Source organism: Saccostrea cucullata, unplaced genomic scaffold (genome assembly GCF_032062105.1).
Source record: "Saccostrea cucullata isolate Sc308-1 unplaced genomic scaffold, CSIRO_AGI_Scuc_v1 ctg1743, whole genome shotgun sequence".
NCBI classification, from domain to species: domain Eukaryota; kingdom Metazoa; phylum Mollusca; class Bivalvia; order Ostreida; family Ostreidae; genus Saccostrea; species Saccostrea cuccullata.
The window spans coordinates 79380-107206 of record NW_026923646.1 but is presented as its reverse complement, the minus strand read 5'-3'; the positions used below and the strand labels follow the sequence as shown (position 1 = coordinate 107206).

Genomic DNA, 27827 nt, shown 5'->3' with positions numbered 1-27827 from the left:
CCCCCCCTTTTCCATTTTTTTTCTTTTTAAATCTGGGTTCGAGTCACCTTTTTCCTATTTTTCTGTTCTAATATGCACTACATGTTATCAAAAATGTAACTCTTTTGTCTCTACAAGCTGTTTTTAAAAATGTCGTTTTCGACTGATGCATATAAAGAGAGAAGGCTTGCAACTCTTTTCTCGTCATCCGCCTCAACTCGCTTAAACTTCGCTCGATTATTTATCTAAACCTGAATAAAACATGGGATATGCATACATTAATAAATTTGTTATACATTCTTCTTCTTTTTCATATTTCCATTTAATTTTTATGTGCCCCCTATCTGTAAATATTTCGATGAAATCACTCGCATCTAGGGTAAAATTTTTTGATGTGCACTGACTGGGACGGAAGTACCCGGTATTTTTTGGCGTCATCATTAAGTGTAATGTCATTCGGAACACTAAATTCGAGAGGGAATAAATCCCGAATTTTCTCTTCATATTACATGTAACGGTAAGTTCGCCATGTAACAAGATAACTGTAACTTGTAGATTCTGATAAATGTCGATTAACTTTTAACATACTACATAAACATCCAAATTTCACAATATTGTTATTACAACGCCTGGATTTTTTTGTGAATGCAGAACAGTTGTAAAGTTAGAGTTATCGTTCTTTTCTACTTCCGTCCCAGTCAGTGCACATCAAAATAAGAAGAGTTGGAAGCCTTCTCTCTTTATATGTATCAGTCGAAAACGACATATTTAAAAACAGCTTGAAGAGACAAAAGAGTTACATTTTTGATAACATATAGTGCATATTAGAACAGAAAAATAGAAAAAAGGTGACTCGAACCCAGATTTAAAAAGAAAAAAATGGAAAAGGGGGGGGGGGACCATACCCCAAGTGCCTATGCCAAAACTTAGCACAATATTAACAAGCTTTTCAAAAAAGAATTTAGATGCCCCCAGCCCCCCTCGCAACAGCGTTAAAATGGTAATTCCGTAAAAAATGTATGAATTCGATTGATTGATTGATTGTATGTTGTTTAACGTCCCTCTCGAGAAATTTTCACTCATATAGAGACGCCACAACTTGCCGGTGGAGGGCTACAAATTTTGTCCTATGCTCGGCACTCAGGGCCTTTGAGCAGTGAGGGATCTTTTTCATGCCAGCACCTACTGCGACACGGGGCCTCGGTTTATACGGTCTCATCCGAAGGACCGGCCTCCACGTCCAACAGTGGGATTCTAACCCGCGACGTAAGGATTGACTCCTTACTTCGCGACTCTAGAGCAGACGATCTAACCACTGCGCCACACGTGCGACTAATAAATTCGAAGCGGAACGAATTCAAACTCAATCTCTAATTCAGCAGGATACACTTAATACCAAAAATAAACTTATTAAATTAAAATCTGCAAGCAAGCGTTTATAGAAAAAAATGCGGAAAACCAAATGGGACAGACAGACAGAGGGACGGAGAGCTAGACATATGGACAGACGATAAGGAAACTATACTTGTAGTCCCCTGTGGTCTCACTGGTAAGGGATGTATAATTGCTATCTCGATAAAATATATTGACTGTGTTTAATATTATTGATATATTAAAATACAATGAGCATTGCAATGTGATGCTTTTGAATATACTTTTAAATTAATATAAATATATACTTAAATTTCATTAATCGTACCGAAATCCATTTTTTTCAAAGCATGGTTTAAAATTAGATTTAATATTATTACTGTATAATTTCACAAAAGATTTTGCGCAATAACTTGAGTTGATGAAAATGTATTGCAAACAGTTCTAAAGACCTGTAAATTACAGTCAAAATTACCGGTAATCTATCTCATTTCTATTTATTTTTACATTTGCTTCCCTAAGTACGGGAGAACTGTTATAAATTGATTATTATATTGAAATATAAACTGTCAGTAAATTCCTCTTGTAAAAGTTTCTGTCTATACTGTGTATATATGTCTTAAAAGTTAAATTCTCCTCTTTCAAAGAAGTTATACACAAGATGAAACACACCCTTTAAGCTTGGTTTAATGGTTGTCTTTAAGTCACCATTAATTCACCATTAAGCGCCTTTAAGTAACATTTACACCACCATTAAGTTACCATTAAGCCATCTAAAAGTCCTTAATGGGTGCTTAAATGGGCATTATCCTGTTATTAGCATCGCGATGCTGATAATTTTTGACGTTGTTGACGTTGTTGACGTAAATAAAATTATAATTTTGCGAGCTTAGAAATAGTCTTTAAACAACAATATTTATGGATTTTATGCTTATTCCGTTAATTCCCACTTTCTGCCATCAGCTCATATAAGTCATGTCTGACAGAAGAACGAAAGACAACTCTGCATGGGAGATTTGTTAAACTTCCGTGATAACTTATTCTCAAGTACGGAAAAAAATAATGCATTTTTGAAAATGCGGAATAAGTGTCTTCATAAACAAAACTATAAATTATGAAACTATAAAAAATTTAATATATATGTACTTTATTCCGTTATAAATGAGTTGAGATAAATATATAACGGAATAAATGTCTTCATAAACAAAACTATCTCAATTTAATATATAGACTTTATTCCGTTATAAAAAAAAAGTGGAGATAAATATATAACGGAATAAATGTCTCCATAAATATAATTATACTAAGAAAATCAATATATGTACTTTATTCCGTTGTTATAAATAAGTAGACATAAATATATTACGGAAAAAATGTCTTCATAAACAAAACTATCAAAATTCAATATGTATACTTTATTCCGTTATAAATGAGTTGATATAAATAAATAACGGAATAAATGTCTTCATAAACAAGCTATCAATTTTCAATATAATTATGCACTTTATTCCGTTATAAATAAGTTGAGATAAATATTTAACGGAATAAATGTCTTCATAAACAAAACTATCAAAATTCATTATATGTACTTTTTTCCGTTAGAAATAAGTTGAGATGAATTAATAGCGGAACAAATTCCACGGTCTTCAAAAACTAAACTATCAAAATTCAATACACCCCGGTATTCGCTTTCTTCCGTTTTTCTGAACATATACGGAATAAATGCTATCTATATTGCGATTACATGTAAATGCACAATTCATTTTGGCACTCTCATTTATTCCTTCTCTGATCAATTTCATTGACTACAATAAAGTAACATTTAAAATGTTCACATCGGATATTTTATTTCTGCACGGATTTCAATGAACAGTGTATTCCAGAACAGGTTAGGAAGTAAAAGTCCTTTGTTTGTACGTTGTGTGACAGTGTAAAGAAATCCCGCACGCTTCTGTATAGGTTGAATAGTGAATGAGTCGCTTATCACGATCATCTACATTTTTAAGAAAACTAAATGCATTGTGATACCAAAAAATATTTTTTAATCTTCTCTCTTTGTGGAGCTTATGATCTTCATATTTATAAACATTCGCTCTCTATATATACTCCTGTTATTAGCATCGCGATGCGAATTAGTTTTGAGGTATTTAAAATGGTCTTCGTCTCTCTATATATACTCCTGTTATTGGCATCGCGATGCTAATTAGTTTGGAGGTATTTTATCCAGTAAAACGTGTCATTTTGAAAGTGATACCCCCAAAAACTCCAAGCCCCATTTTTTCTGATGGTATCCCCCAAAGAAACCCTTTTCCCGGGAATACTTCCCTTTGTGGAGCTTATAATCTTGATATTTAGAAACGTCGTTTCTCTATATATACTCCTGTTATTAGCATCGCGATGCGAATTAGTTTTGGGGTGTTTAAATGTCTCTCGTCTCTCTATATATACTCCTGTTATTGGCATCGCGATGCTAATTAGTTTGGGGGTATTTTATCCAGCAAAACGTGTCATTTTAAGAGTGATACCCCCAAAAACTCCAAGCCCCATTTTTTCTGATGGTATCCCCCAAAGAAACCCTTTTCCCGGGAATACTTCCCTTTGTGGAGCTTATAATCTTCATATTTAGAAACGTCGTCTCTCTATATATACTCCTGTTATTAGCATCGCGATGCGAATTAGTTTTGGGGTATTTAAATGTCTCTCGTCTCTCTATATATACTCCTGTTATTGGCATCGCGATGCTAATTAGTTTGGAGGTATTTTATTCAGTAAAACGTGTCATTTTGAAAGTGATACCCCCAAAAACTCCAAGCCCCATTTTTTCTGATGGTATCCCCCAAAGAAACCCTTTTCCCGGGAATACTTCCCTTTGTGGAGCTTATAATCTTGATATTTAGAAACGTCGTCTCTCTATATATACTCCTGTTATTAGCATCGCGATGCGAATTAGTTTTGGGGTATTTAAATGTCTCTCGTCTCTCTATATATATACTCCTGTTATTGGCATCGCGATGCTAATTAGTTTGGAGGTATTTTATTCAGTAAAACGTGTCATTTTAAGAGTGATCCCCCCAAAAAAGCCAAGCCCCATTTTTTCTGATGATATCCCCCAAAGAAACCCTTTTCCCGGGAATACTTCCCTTTGTGGAGCTTATAATCTTGATATTTAGAAACGTCGTCTCTCTATATATACTCCTGTTATTAGCATCGCGATGCGAATTAGTTTTGGGGTATTTAAATGTCCCTCGTCTCTCTATATATACTCCTGTTATTGGCATCGCGATGCTAATTAGTTTGGAGGTATTTTATCCAGTAAAACGTGTCATTTTGAAAGTGATACCCCCAAAAACTCCAAGCCCCATTTTTTCTGATGGTATCCCCCAAAGAAACCCTTTTCCCGGGAATACTTCCCTTTGTGGAGCTTATAATCTTGATATTTAGAAACGTCGTCTCTCTATATATACTCCTGTTATTAGCATCGCGATGCGAATTAGTTTTGGGGTATTTAAATGTCCCTCGTCTCTCTATATATACTCCTGTTATTGGCATCGCGATGTTAATTAGTTTGGAGGTATTTTATCCAGTAAAACGTGTCATTTTAAGAGTGATCCCCCCAAAAAAGCCAAGCCCCATTTTTTCTGATGGTATCCCCCAAAGAAACCCTTTTCCCGGGAATACTTCCCTCTGTGGAGCTTATAATCTTGATATTTAGAAACGTCGTCTCTCTATATATACTCCTGTTATTAGCATCGCGATGCGAATTAGTTTTGGGGTATTTAAATGTCCCTCGTCTCTCTATATATATACTCCTGTTATTGGCATCGCGATGCTAATTAGTTTGGAGGTATTTTATTCAGTAAAACGTGTCATTTTGAAAGTGATACCCCCAAAAACTCCAAGCCCCATTTTTTCTAATGGTATCCCCCAAAGAAACCCTTTTCCCGGGAATTCTTCCCTTTATGGAGCTTATAATCTTGATATTTAGAAACGTCGTCTCTCTATATATACTCCTGTTATTAGCATCGCGGTGCGAATTAGTTTGGAGGCATTTGAATTAATTTTATCCTCTAAATTTTATTTCAAACAATTTAAAATCATTAAATATTGAAATATTTACACATTTAACGCTTCTGACGTTACGTAAAAAAACGTCAAATATTATTAGCATCGCGATGCTAATAACAGGATAATGCCCTTAAATGTAGCTTAATGGTGGCTTACAGGTCCTTAATCGTAACTTTTAGACCACCATTAAGTCACCATTATGCCACCATTAAGCTAAACTTACAGGTGCTTAAAGCTGACATGAATTCTTATAAACGCAACTTTTTCATCTATGTACGACTTGTTTCATACCAACTATAGCCGTATTCCGCCATATTTCTTTCAGATACCTTGTCTTATTGTAACGATATATACCCGAATGCCCTCGTTACACTTGAATGATTTTTTGGCTTGGCTATCGACTTGTGCACATCTCCGATGGTAAAACATTTGAAAACACATGGGTTGATCAAGACATTTCAAAACCACACAACATAATAATCATGTTTCTGAATAATTATAGATTTGAATCAAATGTAATAAAAAGAGAAAGAAAATGCAAGTTTGAACAGAAAGAGATTTATAGTTGCACGAGTACGCATTTTTACACTGCGCCAATTTATGCAGAATAAACATGAAATAAAAAGCACTAAAACCCTTAAACACACTTTGAAATTATTATCATTTGAATGGAACAAAACAATCAGCGTCTTTGATATGCAGGTTTTATGCAGACTTTGATGCATGTCGAGAAAACGCGTCGAACGCTGTAAACGTACCCATACCTGGTAATAAGATCACTGCATCGGTTCGAAGATGTGCACAAGTCAAGTGATATACACCCTGAATTCCATTTATTGAAATATGCATCACAAAAAAGAAATAAACTCCATAAAACTCAATAAATAAACAGTATCTACTCCGTACAGTCTAGCGCGTCGATACACTTAGTCCGTGCTGATCAGATTTTGGTCAGGGAAAATATCACAAGTGGAAAAGAGTGGTATTTGCGCGGCTGAAATGGGGGGGGGGGGGTTCTAAAGTATAATTATAACGGCTTCATAAGGTGTAACTGAAAATTGTCTATCTAGTCCTAATAAACATTCTTTATATAGTCTGCAGTTGTTTTGCATCGCAAAATTCATTTGTCAATTACAACTGATTATTTTAGTACTAATCTCAAATCTAAACCAAGTAATTTGATATACCGTAAATATTTAGTTCAAGACTTAAAAACATTTAACCAGAATACAAAAGTTTATGTGTGCATCTGTATGTTCTTTAACACACACGCGGAAAAAACATCCCCCTTTTAGACTGATATTGAGGCATTTGTATTTTAAGGGTGGGGGGGGGGGCAGAAATAATTGACATGGCCGTTACCTAAATATTCTTGGAAGACAGACATTTCTGCCAATTCCATTTTTGAAGATTTTTTATTGTCTCACTCCGACCACAAAGTATGAACATTTTTGCGGAATGTGGCTGTTTTATAATTATTACAGGAAGTCTTTCGAGATTTCAGTATCCCTGTCTGACAGTCTAGTTTTTTTTTAAAAATAAAAATAATTTCTGTGGCAATATTTGGGAGATACTTTTAAAAACCTTGGTAGGGAAACTTGAAACCTGGTGGAATACAGATAATTCTTAATTTCTCTTTTATTCATTGAACTCTCTCGCTCTCTCTCCTCCTGTAACCATCTGTAAGCGCAATAACAGATATAAAATCATATGTATTTTGTGCTGTACCATTTATTAGATCTTGGGACAGATCAAAGATTTTTTTTGTCAGGCGGGGATGTCGAAACTTGTTCAAAAATTGAAATAATAATTTTACTTTTGACAAGAAAATAAACCTAAACGCCGAAATTGAAAGGAAAATACATGTAAACGTGAAGTCTACATCATAGGAATGGGAACATTGGGAACTTTCTCAAATACATGTACCTTCTCAGGTAAGGAATCTGGACAAAAATTATTTAGACAAGAGGTATAAAAAAGCTAATTTTTGGTAGAATGTGGAACTCTCATCGGCAGTTTGCTTTCACTTCCTATATGCTTCGACTATTAATAATTTATATCCAACCCAGATATTTCTTGACATGCAAAAAAAACCCGTAAACTCGCCCAAACTTCAAAACCTATTTCGGGGGGGGGGGGGGTAGCCGATGACTTCTAATGCTCCAAACCTTAGCCTTTTCATACCAATTTAACACAAATTCGCGTTTACCAGGGAGTCTGCGTTTTCCGAGGGGGTTCCTACGTAACTTTTTTTCTTGCTTTAGTAAATAAATTTAATAACCTTGCAAATCCCAGGGGAGGGGGGGGGGGTCCTAACCCCCTCTAGATCCGCGCATGGCACTCATGCATAGAATCACAACAAGCCACTTCAATTTATATTGATGGAGGACCTCCAAAATCAGTTGACAAGCAAAAAAAAAAAACAAAACAAAACAAACACAAAAAAAAAAAAATAAATAAAAAAACCTAAGCACCACACTCTATACAATCCTTTTTGGTAGGGGATAAAGGAGGCCTCCTGTAACTTTTCTGTTCAGTACATTACTTTTGAATGCTTGAATCTGCGTATTTTTCTGCAAACAAAAAATGTGGAGGGCGCTTCCAAATCAAAATTTTAATTTATTTAAAACTGCAGCAAAGATTATCCTCAGAAAAAGTGAGCGCCCCCCCCCCCTTCCATCTGCATACTACGGGAACATTTTAAACCTTTATCTTTACCGAATCAAAATATTTCATGCATACTTCCTAAAGTTAGTCACTTCTGAAAATGGTCCAAAAATGGTAAAAAAGTTCGCTGGAATCTTCCTTGCATGTTACTTGTGAGTGGTCGAAGCCCTTAGACAGGGTTACCAAGACATGATAGAATTTGTCCCCATTGTAATTTAAAAGAACTCAGAGGTGAGTTTCATTACATACTTTCAGAAAGAATGCTATGCTTAACAGAAAAAAAGCATAAAATTTCAGAATGTGATTAATTTTAAACACATTATGAATAACAATAAACACTGTTTCCTGAGAAAATTGTGCTCGTTTATAAAGAAAAAAAAAATATGCCCCCGCCTAAATTCCCATACTTCACATTTACAGCAACGTACAATTTTTTGGTTTAGTTTCTTATTCACGCATGCTTTATAAATCTACTGTTATGTCTAAAATCACCTATATATTTTGTGATTTTTGTATACTGTTGTAAAATGGTGAAGAGATTCAAATAGTTGATTGAAAAATGATTGAAGGTACGCGGAGGAAAGCAAATCCGCGAAAATCTACAGATCTAGAGAACTGAAAGGACAGAGATTTTTTTATTTCTTCAAATTATTCATATTATTAGACGTATAAATATCCATACTCTATATTACAGAAAAAACATTCTCTCTCTCTCTCTCTCTCTCTCTCTCTCTCTCTCTCTCTTTATGTGTGTACAAAAATAAAGGCCGGGGGTTCCAATCCCTGGAACCCCACTCCACCTCTGGATCCGCCAATGAATTCTATTTTGATTATTCATGTACCATAGAATCAAACTCGTTTATTGTGTATAAAACTATGAAAATAAGTTTAAATCAAGTTATATAAGGTATTTATTAAAAAAAAAATAAATAAAGCCAATACACATTATTTATAATGAAAATATTTGATCGTAAAAAAAAAAATCTTTTTCAGAGAGCGTTATGCATTTTTTTACCCCCCCCCCCTCCCCCTTTAACGGGAGAATCTCGTCAAAGGATGAATGATTCGTAATGTTGCATTCTATAAAATAAACTTAATGTAACTAAGCCATGTCTAAAAATTTTGTTTACATTTACATATACAGACAAGAGTAATATTTATTTTTGAAAAAAAAATTGCACTTTTTCAGTCAACCAAAATACCAGTAAGCTTTCCACCTTTGAAATTTCCCCTGACCAAATAGACAATCGTCGTGGACCACGTGTGTCCAAGTGCTATGTGGTGACAATTTTTTACTGTTCAGTTAGCAATGGATTGCATGAATTCTGACATGCATATTTCAATAAAAGTAAAATAGGATATTTCTTTCGACATGTGCACATCCCTGTAACGATTGCAGTATTCAGGTAAATATCTTTATCATTGCGTTCGATGTGTATTCTCGACGTCGACATGCGTGCGTGCATATCCAAACGGCTTTTGCTGTTTTCCGTGTTATTTTTTCTAAATTGCAGCAAATACATTCAAAAATAAGTTACTTCTCAGTATAGTTCTAGTTTTTGTTAACTTTTAACACATGTATTTGGTCAGTTTATGGATTTATGACAACTATGCTATCGGAGATGTGTACATGTCGACAGCCAGGCTAGAAAATCACTCGGGTGAAACAAATGCACCAGGCTTTATATAACAGGTACAGGTGGGCAAAAATTTTCAATTAAATATGGCGGAATCGAAGAAATATGGCGGACAAAGGCGTACAGGAATGTAGTAAGTCGTACAAAGATGAAAAATGATGCCTTTTTAAGAGTTCATGTCAGCTTTAATGTCCAAACTCCATTAAGCTACCATTAAGCCACCATTACGCAGTCAATATTACTGTTTTTATGGGTGAAAAATTATTATTATAGTGATTTGTCATCACAAATTATAAATGTCGAGTTCACACATAGCTTTATTTGGTAAAAATATTATGTAAAAAAACAAAATTAAAAATTAAAAAAAAAAAAAAAAACACCACACAATAGGCGCGAACTCATGACCATTCGTGTAGATGGCAGTCCCCTTAACCATTGGGCTAATTCCGCTCTTGATTGATGAAGGAAATATTAAACATTTATTTTGCACAAAGTTTGTTTTGGACTATTTTGTTGAACGTCTCCAAAGTCTTGAATTGATTTATTAATCAAACTATAAACATTTTTATTTATGGATCTTTTTAAAAGGCTTATATCACATTAATATTTCTAAACCGTTGAGTTCGGCTTTTAAATTGTAATGAATTCGCTCTGTTATTTGAATATTAATACGTGTAAGCATTAAATCAAGATTGAAATTAAATCAATTATAGATAAAACTAAAAAAAATCTATTATCGAGAAAGACAGATGAATTTTTTTTAAAATAATAAAATATTCTGCGGATATTAACGGATTTTGTGTCTAAGATTTAGGCCTAGTAACAATCCTCGTTTACGAGTTACCTGGTTATATATTGTTTACAAAAACTTCTTTTCGAATATCATATTCAGTTAAAATTCTTTTTGTATCATAATGGATATCAAAATATTTGTCATTTTTCAATGAATCATAATTTTTGATTTGTTATATGCTTGCAGTAAATTTAAATTTTGTCAAAATAATTGATAATCAAAATCTGTTAATGTACGTTGTGTATGTATAGTTTCCTGTTAGTTGACCGGGGACGGTGGACACCTAATTAAGGTCTATTGTTTAACCAGTCGGTACTGTACACTGTTAATCTTACCCCGTTTCCCAATGTGTATAAATCTGGTCGGATGTCATGTTTAATCTGATCGGCTGTTCTTCTGAAAATCGATTTTGAAATAACAATGATTGAAGACCGACTAGACTTTGACAGATACTTACCGCTGTATTATAAAAAACAATGACGAATTAATTAAAATTATTCATGATGTAAAAGTCAAACTTTGAAAACTGAACACTTTTTAGTCAAACTTTGAAAATAAAACATTTTCTTGTACCCGTGGCCCCAGCCCGGCCCCCCGCTCCCCCCCTCCAAAAAAAAGACAGATTTTTTTTCTAATGAGAACATGACTTTATATTCCTGGGAATTATGTAGCAGAATATGTTGTTTTTAACGCATGAAATAAAAATACACACTCTCTCTCTCTTTTTTTAAAGTAATTTAATCATATTTGGTGTTTATAAATAAAGATAATTTTAAGAGCAGATTGATTTTCGGTATTGAGAAATTATGATATTTCCTAGGGGGTTGGCCCGGGCGTGTAATAATATAATTATTTATTTTTTAAAACGAAAACCATATACACAAATAATAAAAACAACGTATGTAATAATTATTTATTTAAGAAAAAAATCATATGCGGTAATAAGATAAAATTTCTTTTTCATTAATTGATACTGTAAATGATTAAAATAAAATATTAGAAACCGGGAGCAAGCCCCTGTTACATTGTAGCTAACTTTATTCTCAGTGCCCGAGATTTTGCATGTTGACAGAAATGTTATTCAAAAATTACGATCGAGACAAAATTATAATTAACAAAAATAATAGATTTTGCGTAAATGACATTGAAATAACTCTAAAAGTTAGATCAAAGATTCGATATAAAATGCGTAAAACGTAAAAGTTTAATGAGGTTTGACCATTAAGTCACCATTAAGCTCGGCTTAAAGGTGGCTTAATGGTAGCTTAATGAAGTTTGGACATTAAGCACCTGTAAGTTGCAGCTTAATGGTGGCTTAATGGAGTTAACTTCTTTAAGCACCAGTAAGTCACCATTAAGCCACCATTAAGCAATTGCTTAAAGGTGGTCTTTCGTCTTGTGATAATTTAAATTCGAGAAAAAATCTTGCATCTTAAAAAAACATTCATATAAAATAAATGTTATAAATTTACTGTAAAAATAAATATTCATAATTGAAATTGGTTATTTGGTGTCTTTATTCACATTTATCACATTTCATTTTTGATTTGACGTTGAAAAAACTCCAGTATACAGTTTTTAAAAATGCCTTCTCCTAAAAGAAGGGAAGGGGGTATACTTAAACTTTTAATTATCACGTGACCAGAAAATGTGCAGTATAAATTATTTTCATATTTTTAGGAAGATAAGACATTTATCTACAAGATGTCACAATTTTATAACATTTCTCGAGGGGCCGAAAAACAGCCTTATCGCAACTCTCCCTTTAGTAACTAAGGGGAAAGCATAAATACTCCTGATTTTCTTAAGGAGAGGACCATTTTATTCTGAAGGGGGGGGGGGGGGGTGCAGATCTTGGAAAGAAATAGTTCTCTAAAATGTTGAAAATGAATATGTCCCAGACTAGATAAGAAATAAATAATCTGCCTCAGACCAGTGCTCCCCCTGCCGTGAATTAGAGTTTGTTTGTTTATTGGTTTTTTTTTTGCTTGCCAAACATTTTTCAGTTAAGAGGAAGATAAATAATATTTCCTTCATCTTATTGTAAATGAAAATTAAAGTCCTTCATTGACAACTAAACAAAAATCGACTTAGAAAAACTTGCCAACCACCTCCTCCCTTCAGAATCAAATGGTGATCCCATTTTCTGTTTTGAATCAATTGGGGGGGGGGGGGGCTTTTGTCTCCTTTTTTAGTTACAATTATTGAGAAACAAATTAACAAAATGTACGTGTGGAAATAAGATCCTGATGGGCATTGGCACTCATCGCACAAAATATATACAAATTAAGATTTCCAAATCTTAATAGCTGTACAGTAAGTACATGTATATGAAAAAGTCAAGGTATTATTAATCTAGAAAATTTATTTCATAAACAACTTTTCAAATTCAAAGTTAGACTGTAAAAGGAATACTGGGCAGGTGCAAATTATTTCCATCACTTCATGTTCTTTGGGTGAAATCAATTCAGAAAATACATGCATGAGAAAATCAGTAAATTTATGTATACATACCATTATTGAGAGTAAATTGGTGTTAAAAAAAGTGAAATTCAGAACAATGCATGGAAACATGGAATATTGAATGCACAATTAAATATTTGCAATTCTACTGTTATATATGTGTATTTTATTAACAAAATAATTCAATAATCTTTCCAGGAATATTGAATGGTTTATAGCTATATTATAATATATTATTCAAAACCTATGATTAGTCGATTAATACCTCGTGGTTCTGCTATAAAACACTTATAAACCAGATGTTTCCTAAATTAAAATTTATAAACCCTACTATACTAAAAATAGAAAATTTATAAACCCTACTATACTTAAAATAGATTCCTAAACTGTCTAAAGTTAGCTTTAATTTGATTGGATATCACGTGTTTCTTCGGCCAATCACTGTTTAGTTTTGATAATGCGTTCGCCTAACTATTTTTGTTTGCAACTTAGCCTGAGGAAATGATGGCTAATCCGAGTAATGCCATTCTCAATGAACAAGAATTGAAAGAAATTTTCGACAATGTGGATGCCGATAGCAATAAAAATCAACCATCACAGCGGTAAAAGCGTTCATGGAATACTTAAGGTGTTTCCACCCTCATAATTTTAATGGTTCAAAGTACAAAATCTGCATTTATTTTTGTTTAATATACTCTAAAATTTATAATTATTGCCAAAAATGTATAGGTCACCATATTATTTAAGATGCGAAACATAAATACACAAAAGTGTGTGTAAACATAAAAAATGCACCTTTTTTGTAAATAGTACTATGAAAAATGTGTAAAAACTGGTTAAAATGCATAATTCTGATGCTGAATGCTCATATAACTTCCTAGTTATAAGATATTTTTGAATTGTGAATATCAGGGAACCTATCTTTGCATTATAGGTACAATAAAGCAAATGCCTAAATGAATAGACCTTAGAAGGATTTACTGCCCTTGTCAACATTTTTTTTAAAATTAAATAATTGATTAAATAAAGAAAATATGAATTTTTAATTTTTTTTTTTACTTAACAATATTTATCATTTTACCTATTGTAAAACACTCTTCCAAAAGATATTGTTCTACTAGGTATGAATTTAAACTAATTACAGTTTTTGCAAAAACCTATGACATCATAAGAGGGTGGAATTACCTTAACAGAGAAATATATGTCGGCTGAATTTGAGAATTTTTCCGCAGCCGAGCTCGATGAAAAATTTACTGCGAAATGAGAAACAAAAAAGGTGAAATGTATAGGAAAAGTACTAGTACTCTAATTGAATATAGACATGGCATACAGCGGCACCTAAAAAAGGGTGGGAAGAGTGTTGACATTCTAAAGGGAACCGAATTCAAGTTATCTAACAAGGCCTTTAAAAGCTTGACAAAAGGAATGAAGCTAAAGGGACTTGGTACAGTGTAATGTGGTACACTACCCTGCAATCAATGATGAGGACTTGGAAAAGATTTTCTCTTTTGTGACTTCACACCTTGAAGACGCACAGCTTCTTCTGTACATAGTTAGTATATTTAATGTGCTTAGATTGAAGGCCTGTATTTTTAATATTAGCAAACCATTTATTTAACTCTCCTACAGCTATTGCTTTAAAGTACAAAAATCATAATTCATATATACTTTGCATTGTTAGGTTTTCCTTGACCTTATGTTACATTTTGGAAGAAGGGGAAAGAAAATCTAGCATATTTAAGGAGGTATGACTTTGTTGTAATAACAAGTGGAAATTGAACCCTGTATGTTTACAAAAGCACAGATGTAAATACAAAAAAAACGTCAGGTTGATAATGATAAAGCGTCCGACGGCAGAATGTATGCAATCAAAGGTAAAAATTGAAGAAATCATACACCAAAATTTTTTTAAAAACGTAAATGATCACATCAAAATGATGTTTTAATGATGAAATAATAAGAATGTTTTATTTGAATATCTTGTATAATTCTTCTTGAATATAAAAATATCAAAAATATGCATTTTTTTCATTTCAGGGAGCAGTAAATGTCCAGTAAGAAGTTTCATCAAATTTCTAAAGAGACTAAATCCAAAATGCGATCGACTATTTCAAAAAGCCAGGATCTTTCAAAAGGATGGATTTTTTTTACGACAATTCACACTCAGTCATAACAAGCTTCGTCCTCGGTCGATATACTCTCATCAGGTCCATAAGAACATGTTTTGACATCATCAGAAGGCTATAAATTTTATAATATGGAGCATACAATTTTCCTTAAATGATGGATTAACTTGCTGCCTGAATGAATTCATTGGTCCAAATCTTATAAAATAGCTTTAACACAATATATATATGTTATGAGATTATTAAATGATATACATTGTAGAATAAAATGGCATTAAATTTGACAAAACAAATCATGCCACTGTTTACTGTAGTGAATTTATGTTATTCATATTGAAAAGAAATGGAGACAAATTTGTGTTACAAAACTTTTCTGGGAAATTAAAACCTCTGACATTTACAAAAACAAGTAATTAAGATATGAAAAAAAAATATTTCTTTCATCTTTACCAAAATGCCAATAAAATAAATATATCACGCATGCAAGCTTTAAAAAAAATGTGAAAAGCTTTAAAAGTATATATACATACCTGCATGTGGAGAAATCACAGGCACTTGTTTCCATAATAAATTTTTGACCTATAGTATAATAATAACACAAGGTATCTAACTCCAAATTACACGGATTACCCCCTCCCTTAGAATCGCGTTCATTTTCGCTTTCAGAGGAAATGCACGGATAAACTGTTTATACCTATGTCTTTAACGATAATTTATCTACACAACCATATCTAGCATGCTTGCCTTTATTTTCTTTTATCTCCGTAATCAGCGTCAAAACTCTGCTCGCCGGATTGAAAGTCAAACTCAACCATAGAATGGTATATTCTAGTCTCGGGCAAAGAGCAAATTAAAAAAAATCAGTGGTTTTAAAAATTCAATTCCATTGTTTAGATATTGTAGTGAGTAAATAGAACTTGTTTACGTCTGATTTTCCCTGATAACATTACGATGTTTATCTGATGTAATTTTAGAAGCAGATTTTTAGCCAATCAAAATTCTCGTGTGGGATCAGCATATATCGTTCTATGGTTGAGTCGACTTTTCTACTCGCCGAACAGAGTTTCGACGCTGTTTACGGGGATAAACGAAAACAAAAGATATGCGTGCTGTGTATGGTTGTGTAGATAATTTATTGTAGAAGACAATGGTACTAAACAGTTTGATAGTGCATTTCGTCTGAAAGTGTAAATGAATTCATTTCTGAGGGAGGGGGTACTTAGTGTAATTTGGAGTTAGATACCTAGGCCTTGTGTTATTATTATACTATAGGTCAAAAATTTATTATAGAAACAAGTGCCTGTGGGAGAAATTAATGCATTTTGTATTTATTCATTCTGTAAGTCTGGAACTCTTAGCAGCTACAATAATAAAAGTATAATATAATTTTAAAAAAATATATTATGAATAAATTACAGAATTAAATTGACTTGACATGTAATCAAACTAAAAAAAAAATATTCCCCATTAATTCATAAATCCTAGAAATTAACAATCATAGATCTAAAGTGGTGGTTTTATGTTTTCAACATAATGATGCAGATATTTTTTTTAAAGAAAATGTAGCATGTTTGTGTGCCAAAAGACAACAACATTACATGTTTAGTAAATCATTGTCAAATCATTGACTGAAACAATGAAAATATCAAATTTAATTTAGTTCAAATTTGTATTACTAATGAGTCCCATTACTTCACATTTTGCCTCAAAGAGGCTAATTAACAAGAAATCTGTATATATTAAGTACAATTACATTTTAAAAATTCTATTTAAAAAGTGCGCAACTATGCATGGGGATGGTTGGAAGGGGGATACACATGATACATTGCATTACACTTTCACTGGCTGTAAAAATATATCAAAATGAACATGTGCACACTCGATTTTCTTATCTGAAGCATGTCTATATAATCATGGATCTAGGGAGCTGGTGCAGATCGTCTCAGTTTTCAATTATCTTCCGAGATAATGTCCTCATATTCTCGGAAAAGAGAAAAACAATGTCCTGTCTCTTATCTTATCCTAAATTTCTTTAAAGATTGCCTGGTTATTGCATTTAAATCCACTGCATATCTCAGCTGGTGTCGCCACGTTGTTAGATAAACCAGTAAACAACATTCCGTGTCATCGAGTGCAAGCGCTTCGGTGAAGCCGAACGCAGCCAAACGGCACATTAAAAAGAAAATTATTTTTAAAGTTAAACATGTTTTTATATATAAGAGAAAATCACTAATAATTATTTATTTAAATATGAAAATATTGCCGTCTATTACAGATTCTTGCAAATTTCGGTAAAAAGTTATTATTAGCTCTTTTTCGTTACATGAAACAATTTGAGCTACTGTCATGACGTCAAACCTCATTACAATGGGTAGCCTTAACTGTACTGCGCTTCGGATGGGACCTTAAAAACCGATCTGCGAGGCCCTGTCTCAGCAGCAGGCGTTGGCACAATAAAGATCCATCACTGATCAATGACACTGAGTGCCGAGTAAAGGTCCAAATTTGAAGCCCTTCACTTGCAAACGATGACGTCTCCATATGAGTGAAAGGAAGGATATGGAGATAACGAACAGTATTCAATCTCAACGTGCATTAAACAATATACAAAATAAGAGCAGAGCAAACACGGACCTCTGAGACATCAGAGGTGGGATCAGGTGCCATGGAGGAGTGAGCATCCCCTGCCGACCGGTCACACCCGCCGTGTGCTCGTTGTCATGATCAGGAAATAACGGAAAAATCCGTCGTCAATTCAGTGTATAAATAATGGACTAACAATTGGTATGAAAAACGTCAGTCAGCATATGACAATGATAAATTGTATTTGCTGACAAGGTCATTGTATCGACCATAGAATTTACGAAATGATGACTTTAAACGAGACTGTTGATATTCTTGTTTCATCAACTTGCTTGTCAATAATTTACCTCGTTTAAGAGATTGTTCATACGTAGAGCATGCTCTTGCATATCGAATCAACTGAGATATATATACTCCGTATGCAGGTGATGAAGGTATATTGCTGCATAAGTAAGGGAAATTGACGATAGAAAACTTAAAGTCATCACGTTTATCATACAGCTTGGTTGTTAGATTACCATTAGTGTCTTTTTCAAGTAAAATATCCAAGTATGAAGCAGAAGTGTCGGACTCTGTGGTATCTTTTATCTCAAGCTCACCAGGATATATCGTATCGACGTAGGAATGGAAATTATCATTATTAATTGACAATACGTCATCGATATATCTAAATGTCGAGTTGAAGGCCACAGCAAGTTTTTTCTTCTTTTCACGCATAAGATTTTGTATAAATTCTGCTTCATATGAATATAAAAATAAGTCTAAGTGCTAATAACGGAGCGCAATTTGTACCCATGAGAATTCCAATAGATTGTTGGAATACCTGGTCTCCAAAAACCACATAGATATTGTCAATCAGAAATTCGAGCATCTTCTTGATGTCAACTTCAGAGTACTAATGTGTGCAATCAGAATCTGTTTTAACAAAATAATTTTGCAAATGTCTAATAACGAGATAAGTAAATTTACGAGTTCCATTTTTATTGAGGAAACAGCTGTCAGTGATATCAAAAAGCCTGGATTTTAATTTGTCGTGGGGAATCGTTGTGTATAAAGTTGAAAAGTCGTAAGTTTTTAAGCTGTTGATTTCTGTGAAGTCTTGTGATTTCATATTGTCCAAAAGTTCTTTAGAATTTTTAAGTATCCATATCTGATTTACACCACTTCTTGAGTATATAATTGCACAGTACTCTTGAAGTTTTTCCTTCACTACTGTCAATATTTTAGTGAGAAGTAACGAAAGAGGCTTGGTTGAACATTTACTGGAACCTGCAATGTATCTTTGTTTGTAAGGATTCTTATGAAGTTTCGGAATCCAATATATATAAGGTAGTTCAAATTCATTTTGGCTCTGTGGAATATTAAAAGTATTCAAAACTGACAGGTGATTTTGAAGAATTTCTTCCTTAGAAAGAGAAGTATGAGTATAAGTAGGATTACCACTTGTAGAATTAAATCCAAGTTCTTCTAGAATGCAATTTATATAATGAGCCTTCCAAACGAAGACAATGTTGTTACCTGCTTTGTCGACAGGAACCAGTACGTACTGATCGTGTAATCTATCCAATTCTTTTTTCACTTCTGGTTTATTGAACACAGAAGGATAGATGGTTTTCATTTTGCCCCTCAATCTTTTGATACGTGACTTTAACATGGATCTGATACATTTAATCCATTCTGACAAGGTGTTAATGTCTTCTTTTTCAAATTTGGCCCATCGTCTGGCGTAATTTTCAACAGAATCCATAATATTTATGAAATTCCGACTCCAGTTGAAAGATCGGGGTTCCCTATATTTAGGACCTTTTAAAATAAGTGATCTAAGGTCCTCATTACGAACTATATTAACGTCACCTGTAATAACGTGTCCAGCAGGACTATAGTTATAGGGCGAAGAAGAACATGAACACGAAGGGGGATTATTTTTCAGATGGTCGATATCCAGGCCATGTAAAGTGTTTTTGTGATTGAAAAGTTTGGAAGCAATGGTCGATGTATACTTGTAGGATATACATGGTGTAGACTTTAACTTGAAATATGGTGGAATACAAGACTGGACCCTTTTGTGATTAAGAATATTACTTAAAAATTCTCGAGATGGACGTCAAACAATATACAGTAAATCCATCAATCAGAAGATAAGATTTAAATCTTCTAAAATTCTAAACTTAAGGATCATTTTAAGCTCATCAGACTGAATTTACACACAATTATATTTTAAGAAACAGAGTCAAGATGTTTTAGGTAACATTATAAGGACGCTTAAAAAGTTGTCCACCATGCATTGGATCATTGCATACTTAGAAGTGTAATATGATCATGTTGCAATTAAACATGTATTTTTACATTTTTTTCAGTTATACATTCGGAAGAGTCCAAAACAATTCAGAAGAGCTCTGGATGTTTGAGCGCTATACGGTGATAATGGAATACAAACAACGAAAACCCTCTTTGATAAATATCATTTATTGTTTACGCTACATCATCTGTCTTCTGTTTCGAAAGGGAATCAATAGAGTGACAAATAACAGTGAGTTAATTTTTTGTCATATAGATATTTTTTTCTACTGTGAATTCTATTCAAATATAAATAGGAAGATCTGAATACTTTGTCAAAATGGACCGAATGTCTTTGGATAATGTTTAAGAATCGTTTCAAAAATTGTGAAGGACATATTGCCAAGATTTTCTCTTTTTGTTTTTATTTGATTGGAGAAAAAAAATAAAAAAAAGAATCATAGACAATATTGTACAATAAAAAAGATAGTAGTAACAAAGCCTTATTAAGATGTATAGCCATAACATATATTCTTATGTCAATACGATATAGCCTTGTGAGCTTGATAAAAGATACCACGGAGTCTGACAAATGTGTTTCATGTTTTGATATTTTACTTGAAAAAGATGCTAATTGCAATCTTACAACGAAGCTTTATGATAAACGTGATGGCTTTAACTCTTCAATCGTCAACTTCCCTTACTTATACAGCAATATACCTTCAGAACCTGTAAACGCAGTTAATTTATCTCAGTTGATTCAATGCGCAAGAGCATGCTCTAAGTATGAACAATGTCTAAAACAAGGTGGATTATTGAAAAACAAGTTGACGAAACAAGAACATCAGCAGTCTCATTTAAAGTAATCGTTTCTTAAATTCCATGGTCGATATATTGACCTTGTCAAGAAATACGCATTATCATCGAGTCAATTTTTGATTTCGATTTTCATACTAATTATTAGTTAGTCCATTATTTACCCTGAATGACGACTGATTATTCCGTCATTTCTCATTAATGACAAGGAGCACACGGCGGGTGTGACCGGTGGAAAAAGAAGACGACGAGGAGATCAAAAGTTTTACTTTCTTTTCTCAAGTACTTCAGCAATTATTTTTTTAAAAGTTAGAAATTGTGCCAGAAAGAGAAAAAGGTTAGTTTTATCCCCGAAATCTTCCCATTCTCAATCTCTTGGTTCCCTAAATGATTATATATGCTTTAAAACTTTTCCTTTGAGACATGATTTGGGACAAATGAATCATCTGTGTTTCAACTGGGGTTCTTTAATGGGGAAAGAAGAAAAGAATTCTGATACTCTCGGACAGTCAGCAGAATTTTCTACATGTTATTTAGAACGAAGAACTCTATTGCCAACTATCCGTGAACCATCTTTATTATTGCAACATTTATTGACAAGAGTAAATAAAGATGTTCTGTTTTCAAATCACAAAACTATTTTACAAACAAAAGATCTTCAGTATTTTCACCTTTGCTACCCTTAAAACATCTTACAAGTGTATACCACTTCAGTGTACGTCCCGATAAAAATTGTGTTACCATTGGGGAATAAATGTCTCACAAACGCATCTTGTTGAATTCCTTTATTGCATAGCATTCAATTATTATAAATAATTCATGAACTTGATCACACATAATTGTTATGTATATTGCTAAAAAAATTTGATTTAACATTTAGCCCCAGTATCCTCAGCATCACTAAATATTGATCACGTTCTTGCATATGTTTTCAAATGGCAAAATATCACATAATTGCATTAATATTCATTTATATATTTTAAATTTTAATTCTATTTTATCCATTTCGATCGATTTTTAATTTTACGTATTGTTTTCTTTGAAATTTCGTTTATGATGTGTAAAACGCATCCTAAAGTAGAAACTTCAGATTTACTGTGCTTGGCATAATCTAAAGTAGTGTTACATGCATTCGGATATGGATGATCAAAACGCCAAACATTCCTTGCCAAAATTATATTTTTTATATCTTCCAAAAAATATTTACCATAAAACCCGTAAAAATGATATAGGAAGTGAGCTAGCGAGCTGGGAAAAATTAATATAATGGGATTTTGTTTTATAGGTGATGATATGATGAAAAAAATCGAAGATGAAAAAAATGAGAGAAAGTACAACTTGATGAAATTTCAAACAGTCATGGCGACAAGGGTTGCCTACAGTCAGGATTTGTGAAAAAAAAGAGTTTTGAAATCAAATTGCATACTAACAGAAGTTATATGCTCTGAATATTGCGCACAAATTTAATATTTTTATGATTTTTATGATTGTGTGATAGTCTTTGTTTTTCTTGTTTTTGTTTGATATTAACAAAGTAATACTTTTTTATTTTCTAAAAATAATTTGAATGGCCTGATTTGTTGTATACATGCCCTCTAGCTTTTAATTCACCTGAGCTGAAAACACAAGAAAGCATTTATGATCACATTTGTCCGTCGTCTGTCCGTCTGTAAACTTTTCACATTTTCAATGTCTTTCTTCTTCAGAATCAAGTGGCCAAATTCATCTAAACTTTCTATAAGGTATTTATAAAAAGAGTGGATTCAAATATGTTCAAATGAAGGTTCATGTCCTCTTTCAAGGGGAGATAATAAAGAAATAGTAATGGTTAAAAAATCTTCTACTCAAAAACCACCTGGCCAGAAATCATGAAACTAATTTTTCAGCATCCTTTGATAGTGTAGATTTTATTTATTTAAATCATGACCCCTTGATATAGGGTCGGGCAAAAGTGGTCGATCAAAGTCTTACATTGGAATATTTAGGAACATCTTTAACATTTTAAAATTTTCTCCTTGTAAACCAAGAGCCGTGATTGCTCATATAAATATAGAAGCATCCTCAGGTAGTGTAGATTCAAGTTTGTTCAAATCATGACCCCCGCGTTTAGGGTGGAGCCACGATGAACGATCAGATTTGTACATAGGAATATAAAGGAAAAATCTTTAAAAATCCTCTACTCAAGTTTGGTTATATTTACTATCAATTTTGTTCAGTGTTTAGTTTTGCATTACCTCACGATCAACCAGCGTAAATAATTCACGTGATTTATAAACCCATATTATCAACATTGACACAGAAATAGTCTGCTGTACGAGCAACCAATTAGCGATTAGAAGAAAGTTGCAGTCGTAAAGCTTGCGGGTAGTTTTTTGCGGTGTCCTTTTTACCTTGAGCGCAGCTGTCAAACTAGATCGTGAAGTAACCTAAAACTTCACACTTAACTGCAATCCTTAGTATATGGAAATATTCTTTGGTAGTGTCGATTCAAATTTGTTCAACCATAATTCCCAAGGGAAAGTTTGAGCCAAAATTCACGATCAAAGTTTCAGAGTAATATCTAAGAAAAAATCTTTTAAAAATCTTTTGCCCAAAAAAAACACAGCCATCTTATCAGTCTAATTTATGAAGAAGCATCCTCAGGAAGTGCAGGGTTCGAAATTAGATCATGTCTGTAAGTCTGAGACTTATTAAATTTTTGACTGACTAGTCTAATTCATGCAGCACTAGTCCGTACATACTACTGAAAATCCCAACTAAAAAATTATCTTAGTATTTTCATTGTCAATGTTTCAAATGATTGCCAGTTTAAACAAAAATGTCTGCAGTTTTATCATTAAAACAATGTAAGCAATAACCGGAAAGTTGAATTTGCGAGTATAAGCAGGGGCGATTTTGACAACAAAATATTAAAAAGACAGATTTTTACGAAAGGGTGGCCGTCCGGAAGAGATAGTTTTGTTCAAAGATACATAATGAGTCAAAATCATGTGTTTCTTTTAAAGTATCTGATCCATAAAAGTATCCTTAAATATCCATCCTATATTAAATACTACGAAACTCACTTAAAACAATTTAGTGTAGAAAAGGATTAACCAAGAGAAATTTTCGAAAATAAAACTACTCGTTCAGTAATTAATCAATTAAGAATGCACTGAGGTCTAAGGGGACAGGCAAATGGTTATTTTAAAAAAAACTAAATACTACGAATATCAACAAATTCTATGGAAGAAAAATGTATATAATTATCAAGAACAAAAAAAAAACAATTTAAAAATTATTTTTCACCACATAGATTTAAAAATAAAATGAAATTTATTGATTACAAGCAAAGGAGGATAACTTATTAAGGACGGTTCATGGTTAAAAAATCAGCACACATTCCACTCTTATATATCGAGAATAAAACATGAAGATTATGTCTCCGTATACTGAGTGTTCGGCCAATATGTATCTGTTATGTATTCAGATTCATTGAATCTGAGCCTATTATGGATCGAATACCTTAGGATATCTGTATCATACAGAGAAAGGTTTATAAAAATTATTAGTATAGCGAAAATACGAAAACTTAACCTGCACTGTAAAGCAAGAAAATACTGCACGATAAAAGTGCCGGAAAAACGAAGGTTGTGCTTGACGTTCCGTTGTTTTTGTGTATGGAAGGTCTCGCCCCTTTTATATTTAGTTCAAACTAGTAAACAACATACAACAACTGAAGCATGTAAATGTAATAAATATGTTCTAGCAACTTTTTAAAATAATGTATCAGAATTCTTGGTATACCTACAGCCATTCTTAGTTACTTGAGACTATTATAACCATATTAGTCTAGTAAACTTTTCTGCCCACGCGCACAATAGGGCAGAAGAAGAAAAACTATAATTTCGTTTTGAGGCATACTGAAATAATTGTTAGTTATATTTTTCTCTAAAAAAAATAGATTTTTTAAGTTTTGAAACCTGTCTTTTTCTGAAAACCTTATACTTTCAGGTATTTACATCTTCTGTAAGTCTGATTAATTAACGTAACTGTTGCTTGTAATGATTCCCATATTTTGAAGCAAAATGCATTACAATTCGTCGAGCCGTTTTTCTTCCACTTTGACAATCCCTTTGTTCAATTCAACAGAGTAAAACAGCAATGTTTATGATCACAAATACTAATGCTGTCTTTTAATTTTCAATTAAAGACTAGAAAATGACGATAATTGGAAGCATCCTAAGGCATGTAAATGTAGATCATGACCTCGGGGGTAGGATCGGGCAAAAATGGAAATTCAAATGTATATGGTAAAAATGACAGTAAGTCGTAGAAAATCTGTAAGCATTCCTAGTGTAGATTCAAGGCAGACACGTACAATTTTTTCCCAATATGACTTATAATATAGGAAATGTTTATTAAAATGCTGGTTGGCCCCCAAACTTTTATAATGTAAGGGAAATGGCTCCTAAACAACACCCCCACCCCCACCCCCCCCCCACCCCCACCCCACGAAATAGGATTTTCGACTTCGAGCAACTTTTCTTTTTTCCTTTATTTTTTTGCTTGTTAACTTTTTCAGATAAGTTAAAAAAATTCTGGCTGGCCCCCCACTTTAAAAAACGATGCTACGTGGCTGCAAGGTATGAACTCTAATAATACCCCCCTAGAGGGGTAGGTCGGGACCACTTGCGCATTTAAGCTTTTCTGGATTGATTATTGCTTTTATTGCTAGCCTCAGTGCTCAGGTGAGCGATGTGGCCAATTTTGGCCCAGTTAGTTTTTAAAAAAAGTTTTTTAAAATCTTTAGGTTCATAAAGGAGATTAAGAATTTTGTGTCCGTGTATATACGAGAGTCAGTCAAAAAGTGGTAGACTCTTTATCAAAAATTTTAAATTAAACGTCATTTTATTATCAAGTTTTGTACATATATTTAAACAGTAAATTGAAATAATTTGAAATCAAAAATTAGGATATATCTTCATATTTATCAAAATTATTAAAGATTTAGTACAGCAAAAATGGGGTCACGGAGCAGGGTCAAAATTGAGTTATTTAAACAATAAAATGCTTTCTTTGTTTGTTATTACTGGAATGAACGGAAACAGCTTTTGCACTTTTTTACGCTGGTTATGTATTTTTTTCTGCAATAGCTGCGACCGTTAATTCCAGTAATAACAAACAAAGGAAGACATTTACAAAGGAAGACGTTTATATTATATCTGTTTAAATTATCATTTTAAATAGTATTAAAGATATTAATTTTTGCGTTAATGATGCGAAGGTCTTTGAACGTTTCAATGATGGAACGGCCACTGATCAAGAAATCTGTACATCACTGCATGAACTACATTAGGCATATCGCCTAATGTAGTTCATGCAGTGATGAACGCAATGGGTTTTCTTAAGAAATAAAGAAGAAAATATTCAGTGGATGTACATATTTACTAATTAGACACTTTATATTATCTATAGGCATACCCCTAATATATGGCACTCAAACAAAATAAAATTTAAATGTTTAAATTGCATCTTGCTGTATTACTTAAGATACTAAAAGGTATTGTAAAAAATTGCTTCTGAAGACCGATATACTTGATTGAAGAAGGCAAAAAATCATAGCTTTGGAGGACGTCACGGAGCAGGGAGTAGCAATAAAATTTTGTTTTGCATTTGGAAAACCTTTACCACAAACTCTGAAAATGCTGGATAAGCAAGGAAATATATAAAAATAAGCTGTGCATTTAAATAAAACAGAAAAGACGATTTTGGAGTGGTGGACAATTTGAATCGTATGATGGATGGTCTGCAAACAAACATTGTATAGTTATAAATCACGTCAAAAGAGTTAGTTCGTAATGTCATGTAACATGATGTGCGCCTCACTGTTGAGGAACTTGTGAAAGCAAAGTTAAGTGGTAAAGAATTTGAAAACATTATTTACAATCTAATTTAAACTTCTCGAATGGTTGTTAGCAAACTAGGTGTCACGTGTTATGGATGCGTTTTTATGAAAGTGGAAGACGCTACAAACCGTTTATAAAATTAAAAGTCAGGGTCATTTTTGGAATTTTCCTGTGTGTTGATGATTTGACGTTAAAATGTTATTAACCGTGCTCCGTTGTGACAAAACATGTTCCTAACACGCTAAAGTTTCTCAAGCTGGCTAACACGAGCTCCATTTAATCAAATGGAATGGAACTTCACAAATCGACAAAATTGATGTTTTTACATATGAAAGTGTGCTGGTCTTTAATATTGTAAAAATAATATGATAAGGAGGAATATTGTCTACGTATATTTTTAATGACCCTCGTACATGAATTTAATGACAGTACATCTTATGGACAAAGTGCAAAGTGTTAATTTCCTTGAATTAATAATTGTATATCAAATGCCTTGTATGCACAATGACACTGTGGTAAACAAATATATACTGGCTAAATAATTTTCATTCATCCAAAAAGATTTTTTTCAATAGACAAGTGAAAATCAGAATTTAAATTGCTGTGAAAATTAAAACAGAATCCGTAAAAGTATAGAATTTCCTAGCTGCAAAACTTGTTCTCTGCTTGAGAAAATTCGGACAGATAAGCAGAGTGCTACAGATCAAAGCGTTGTAAAAACCTTCGATTTAAGCCGGCGATTTTTTGTTGCTGCTTAAGGTATTTATTTCATCTAGATTAAGCTTTCTCTGGCATAAAGAATAGTATCATTTAATTAATTTATATTTAACTCTAATTTTTGATATTTTATTAACCTTTTAACGGTCAGAAAAAGTTCAGTAAATAGTTTATAGTGTCGGTATAAAAGACTTTGAAGAGTTCCATTTCGACGTCCGTAACCACTAACAGCTATTTGTTAGCGTTGAAAGCTAAGTAAATTAACAGGAATTGAAGTTAAATGTACGATTTATTATTAAATACCATTTTTAAAGCCGTATCTGTAGCTCTCTGCTTTATCTCTCCGAATTTTTCTTAAGCAGAGAGCTGCAGTTTTACAGATAGGACCTTCCTAAACCCTTTCTCTACCGGCACATTTTAGGTGATTTTGGAGACTTTTTGATAT

General features: G+C 32.9%; 1 long non-coding RNA gene across 1 annotated transcript in view; it reads left to right on the top strand.

The window, feature by feature from the left end:
- The window catches only part of LOC134264575 (uncharacterized), a 34705-nt gene extending 14585 nt beyond the window's left edge, over positions 1 to 20120 (top strand). The window contains exon 3 of the long non-coding RNA XR_009991557.1: positions 20042 to 20120. This is a non-coding gene — a long non-coding RNA (uncharacterized LOC134264575). The remainder of the gene's footprint in view (positions 1 to 20041) is intronic.
- Positions 20121 to 27827: the final 7707 nt, after the last annotated feature.